Below are 6,309 nucleotides of genomic sequence, written 5' to 3' on the forward strand. Positions count from 1 at the left end.
TAAGATCATGGTAGTGTACTCAAAACTTCTGGGAAGTAAGAGCATCTTACAGGGAAGTTTTGTTTTATCTTTATGCCCCGTACATGTACATCCCAAAGCCCTATATGTTGAACCAGCTGTAACTCCCATAGGGAGGGGTGAAAATCTGTTATACTAGACCAGGATGAGATCCCATTCCTGCCACTGTCCTATCATAGGAACACTCTCTTGCATGTGTCCTACCTGATGGACAAGATTTGCCTATGCTTGTGTCACTAAAACATGTATCTTGTCACCATTAAGGTTATTTTCTTCTACAGTCCTTGTAGCCTGGACCTGCCCCCTTGCTGCAGCTGCCACGTGATGATTGCTCTGAACTCCCTAGCTATTCAGCTACTGCCTAAGGTGCTATTCAGCTACTGTGGAAAGGGTGAGTTATGGACTTAATCTGCATAGGACTTTGAACCTAGCTTGAGAATTATCATGAGTCTATTTCTGTTGTTATTTTATGTTATTAGTCTTATGTCAATGCTCCAGTTTTCTCACACAGGGGCTATTGCAGAATATGGGGAGTGAGTAGATTGTGAGGCAAGATTTCTGGAGGGGTAGACTGTGTATAAAATTGCAGTATTTCCAGAATCCCTCACTCAGCCTTAGTGCAACTCCATATCAATACATATTTTCAAGGGTGGAGAGAAGTAGTTCATCTCCATATCAAACGGTGATTACAACGGGGGTGGTGGGAGCGAAGGTATAACTGGACTGGAGAGGTTTGATGGGGGTCCTTCTTTGCAGCCGGGTCTCAAGAGACACAGGCAAGCAGATGTGGATGACTTCTTGTAAGCAATAAATGTATTTCTCTTACTTTATTTATCCCTTTGACTGATCTTGACTCAAAGGTAATTTTCCCTGAGTGAACTTATCTTCCCCCCTGGAGTTACAGGGAGAATCTTGGGAAAAGAAGGGCTGACTCTCAAGATGGGCCCCCAAGTGTATTGTAAAATTGCTTCTATTTACACTCTTGTCAATTCCCTTCAGGTAAAGACCATCAGGAACACATGGTAGTTGAACAAAGTTGGGTTTATTGACCTGTTGCAGTGAAGGAGAATATGTACCTTTGGGTACCATGGAGTATCTCAATAAAAGGGTTTAAAGGGATCTCCTTGTAGAATTTCATCTCCTTTTAGGGGCTTTTGGGAAGGATTCAAGGAAGCAGGGCTTTGTTGTGGATTTTATGCCATTAGAGAGTAGAGTAACTATGTTTGTTTCTTAACAATTCTTATGTAGAAAACAGGGAAAGTGAAGCAAGGCTAAAGCTATCTTTGGTAAAGAAGGAGCATTCACTCATATAAGCCATTATAGGCAGAAGCTTGTTCATTTTTTTTTGATATCATTAATGTACAATTACTTGAACAACATTATGGTTACTAGACTCCCCCATTATCAAGTCCCCCCCACACACCCCATTACAGTCACTGTCCATCAGTGTAGTAAGATGCTACAGAATCATTACTGGTCTTCTCCGTATATACTGCCCCTCCCATGCCCCCCCCCACATTATGTGTGCTAATCACAATGCCCCAATTTCCCCCTTATCTCTCCCTTCCCATCCCCCACTCCGAGACCCCCTCCCTTTGGTAACTATTAGTCCATTCTTGGGTTCTGCGAGTCTGCTGCTGTTTTGTTCCTTCAGTTTTTGCTTTGTTGTTATACTCCACAGATAAGTGAAATCATTTGGTACTTGTCTTTCTCTGCCCAGCTTATTTCACTGAGCATAATACCCTCTAGCTCCATCCATGTTGTTGTAAATGGTACAACTTGTTTTCTTCTTATGGCTGGATAATATTCCCTTGTGTATACGTACCACCTCTTCTTTATCCATTCATCTACTGATGAACACTTAGGTTGCTTCCATTTCTTGACTGTTGTAAATAGTGCTGCGATAAACATAGGGGTGAATATGTCTTTTTCAAACTGGACTGCTGCATTCTTAGGGTAAATTCCTAGGAGTGGAATTCCTGGGTCAAATGGTATTTCTATTTTTAGTTTTTTGAGGAACCTCCATGCTGCTTTCCACAATGGTTGAACTAATTTACATTCCCGTCAGCAGTGTAGGAGGGTTCCCCTATCTCCACATCCTTGCCAACATTTCTGTTGTTTGTCTCTGGATGGTGGTGATCCTTACTGGTGTGAGGTGATATTGCATTGTGGTTTTAATTTTCATTTCTCTGATGATTAGCAATGTGGAGCATCTTTTCATGTGTCCGTTAGCCATCTGAATTTCTTCTTTGAAGAAGTGTCTGTTCAGCTCCTCTGCCCATTTTTTAATTGGCTTATCTGCTTTTTGTTTGTTGAGGTGTGTGAGCTCTTTATATAATTGGGATGTCAACCCCTTATCAGATATATCATTTATGAATATATTCTCCCATACTGTAGGATGTCTTTTTGTTCTGCTGATGGTATCCTTTGCTGTACAGAAGCTTTTTAGTTTGATATAGTCCCACTTGTTCATTTTTGCTTTTGTTTCCCTTGCCTGAGGAGATATGTTTATGAAGAAGTTGCTCATGTTTATGTCCAATAGATTTTTGCCTATGTTTTTTTCTAAGAGTTTTATGGTTTCATGACTTATATTCAGGTCTTTGGTCCATTTTGAGTTTACTTTTGTGTACAGGGTTAGAGAGTAATCCAATTTCATTCTCTTACATGTAGCTCTCCAGTTTTGCCAACACCAGCTTTTGAAGAGGCTGTCATTTCCCCATTTTATATCCTTGACTCCTTTATAGTATATTAATTGACCATATGTGCTTGAGTTTATATCTGGACTCTCTATTCTGTTCCACTGGTCTATGGATGTGTTCTTGTGCCAGTACCAAATTGTCTTGATTACTGTGGCTTTGTAGTAGAGCTTGTAGTCAGGGAGCATAATTCTGCCTGCTTTATTCTTCATTTTCATGATCACTTTTGCCATTCAGGGTCTTTTGTCATTCCATATGAATTTTAGAACTATTTGCTCTAGTTCATTGAAGAATGCTGTAGGTGTTTTGATAGGGATTGCATTGACTCTGTAGATAGCTTTAAGCAGGATGACCATTTTGACAATATAACTTCTTCCTAGCCAAGAGCATGGGATGAATTTCCATTTATTAGTGTCCTCTTTAATTTCTCTTAAGAGTGTTCCATAGTTTTCAGGGTATAGGTCTTTCACTTTCTTGGCTTGGTTTATTCCTAAGTATTTTATTCTTTTTGATGCAATTGTGAATGCAATTAGTCATTTTCATGGTTGTAAAACCATGTGTTATTTCCACACATTTGTGTGGAATCAAATAGGATTGTTCAGCAATCTTTTTTATCTGGTTGCTTTTAGGAACATAAAGCACAAAATGGTTCTAATTCTAAAATGTTAGAAGAAGAGATAGCATTAGACAGCATTTACTCCATATCACATTAGATTTTTTAAAAAATGAAATCATTGTCATGTTTCTGTGATATTAGTTTTCTCCTAGACTCATGACAACTTGATGAACACATGAATATAGTCCCTATAGTGAAGTTTCTAAACTATTTATCTTTGAATAATTTTAGACTTAAAAAAGAGTTGCAAAGATAGTACACAGAGTCTCTGTAAACCCATCACAGTTTCCTTTCTTCATAATGTTAACATCTTAGTAACCATGATAAAATGATCTAAACTAGGCAATTAATACTGGTACAATACTAACTAATAATCTATAAACTTTACTTAACTTTCACCATTAATCCACTAATGTCCTTATTTTGTTGCAGACTCCTATCCAGCATCCCACATTGCATTTTGTTGTCATGCCTTTTTAAGCTTTTTTGATTTGTGACAATTCCTTTGATCTTCCTTGCCTTTCATTACCCTGATACTTTTAAGAGTACTGGTCTGTATTTTTTAGAAAGTCCTTTGATTTGGATTTGTCTGATGTTTTCTCATGATTAGATTGATGTTAAAAATTTTTTGTAAGAATACCACTCCTCAGTGAATAATACCAAAGATACATGACATTGTTATGCTTGATTACTGGTGATGTTACTCTTGATCACTTGGTTAAAGGCTGTCTGCCAATCATATTTATCACTCTTTTTGGAACAATTCCATGTTTTTTAGCAAATGCATAGCTATGTTTCCACTACCACAATAATGTACAGAATTGTTCCATCACTCAAAAGTTTTTTTCATGCTGCTTTTTTGTCCCCTCTTCCCACCTCCAATCTTCAGCAACCTTTTTCCATCCTTCTAGTCTTCCCCTTCCAGAATGTCACATAAAGAGAGTCATACAATATGTAGCCTTTTTGTGCTGACTTCTTCCATGTAAAAAATGCATTTTAGTTTCATCCATGCTATTGTGCAAATCAGTTGATAGTTCTTTTTTCAGTTGTAGTGTTCCACTGTATGGATGTACCATAGTTTTTTTATTCATTAGATTTTTGTCTTACAAATATGAGTAGGTGAGATGGAAGTGAAAACAAAGAGTGATCTTTATAGATTGTCTTGCACATATCTTTATGGTTGCTCTTGGTTGGCATTTTTAATAATGTAATATTTTTTCTTGGAGTAACTATCAATTGAGGGCAATTAAAATACTCCACATGAGTTATCAAATAGAGGCTTTGATTTGCTAATAAATAGGAAGAAGCTCAGTAATATCTGTTAATAATTATATGCCAGCAGAAACTCTTGACTAATTGCAAAGTAGGATATTTTGCCATTGCCTGGGGGAAGGAGGTGGGATTCAAACTGACAGTCATCTAGGAGTTGTTTAATTTACCAGATCTCCTATTTCCTAGTTATTCAGACTCAAATCAGTATTGAAAAAGTCTAAAAACATTACCCACATAAATGGACAGAAAAAGCAGAAGAGTTGGATATATCTTATAACAAGGTAGAGTTTAGGAAAAACTCCATGTTAAAATAAAATGATCATCTAAGCAAAATGTGAAATTGGAAAAAGCTTATGTTTTTGTAAATATTTTTCCTAAGCGTCTTAACAAGTAGTTCCGTTTTCCATTAATTCCACTACTGATAATATTAAGGGTTTGTCGGCAATTTCTTATGAAATATGGGCTGTGGAGTGTCTTATCAATAACCCTTATATTAGTATTCTATGATAATGTACATTAACTTGATAGACGAGGGACCATTACAGTCTATCACTGCAGTGATCCATACATTGAAGACTCTCTAAGTACATGTTGACACAGTATTGCAGCAGTGATCCATGAATTAAATATGCTTTGGATCCGAGTCATTACAAGTTTAATGGGAGAAATGCACCAATTGCACTGAAAAATGCCAGTTTTGACTCTGTGATCAATTCTTCCATAGCACATTTCTAATGTCTCTTGGTAATGAATATTCTTCCTGAACCATCTCTGCTTATTGTTTTATGACTTCATCAACATTCAAAGCCCCATTTTATGTTAACTATATCTGAAACTCTTTGAGTGCCACAGAAGAGATCTATGGAATAATAACACAATATCCAAACAAATGTAATTCTTTCTGTGAATAATGGAAAACACTATTTTATTCTTTTTAGAACCAGGCATAATAACTACTCAATAGACTTAAAATGAAAGAAAATTAAATTTTTATTTGGGTCATTATTCAGTCCATCCTTTATTATAAAGTGTTCATGAAATTATTGTCATGGCAGAGTGAGCAAAAGATACGTGACAATGTTGCCTGGTGCTTTAGCATTTATTCCTTTATTCCATCATATTTCTTTACATATATTAAATTTTTCATTGTACATATTATGCAGGATAATAGTAATAGTTTCTCAAATATTTATAATAGAATTGCTATATGTATTAGACTTACAAACATTCTTTACTCTGCTGAACACATACTGGTCACACACAGGATACTAATACAATGGAGACAGAAAATTGGAAGACAAAGAAAAATGATGAAGGATGAAAAAGGTTTGAAGGAATAGCCTCCAAAACAATTGGTCAGATATTCATCTGAAATGGGAGGTGAGTTAAGGAGAATGAGTAGAAGAATTGAAGACAGTGAGAAATAATTTAGACAAAGTAAAGATATTCTCAATGGCTTTACTTTAATTTCTAAACCAAGCATTGAATTATTTGGCCAGAGTACATGTGTAGAAGCAGGGGCCTGAAGAAAAAGAAAAAGAATTTAGATTTTCATTGTAAGGAGCTTCATTGTCTTTCACCAGAATGTCCGTTCTCCAATCCTTCCCTGAGGCAACTGGCACCCTGTATTGTCTTTTGTTCTATTATTTTAGGCTGCAACTTTCCCATACTTAAGTTCCTAAAAACAAGACAGACTTAACAAAAAAC

At 36.4% G+C, this 6,309-nt stretch overlaps 1 long non-coding RNA gene across 1 annotated transcript in view; it reads left to right on the forward strand.

Annotated features, from left to right (window-relative positions):
• LOC140848164 (uncharacterized) overlaps nucleotides 1-381 on the forward strand; it is a 37,292-nt gene extending 36,911 nt beyond the window's left edge. Inside the window, exon 3 of the long non-coding RNA XR_012128717.1 lies at nucleotides 300-381. This is a non-coding gene — a long non-coding RNA (uncharacterized lncRNA). The remainder of the gene's footprint in view (nucleotides 1-299) is intronic.
• The last annotated feature ends 5,928 nt before the right edge of the window (nucleotides 382-6,309 follow it).

Source organism: Manis javanica, chromosome 3 (assembly GCF_040802235.1).
Source record: "Manis javanica isolate MJ-LG chromosome 3, MJ_LKY, whole genome shotgun sequence".
NCBI lineage: Eukaryota > Metazoa > Chordata > Mammalia > Pholidota > Manidae > Manis > Manis javanica.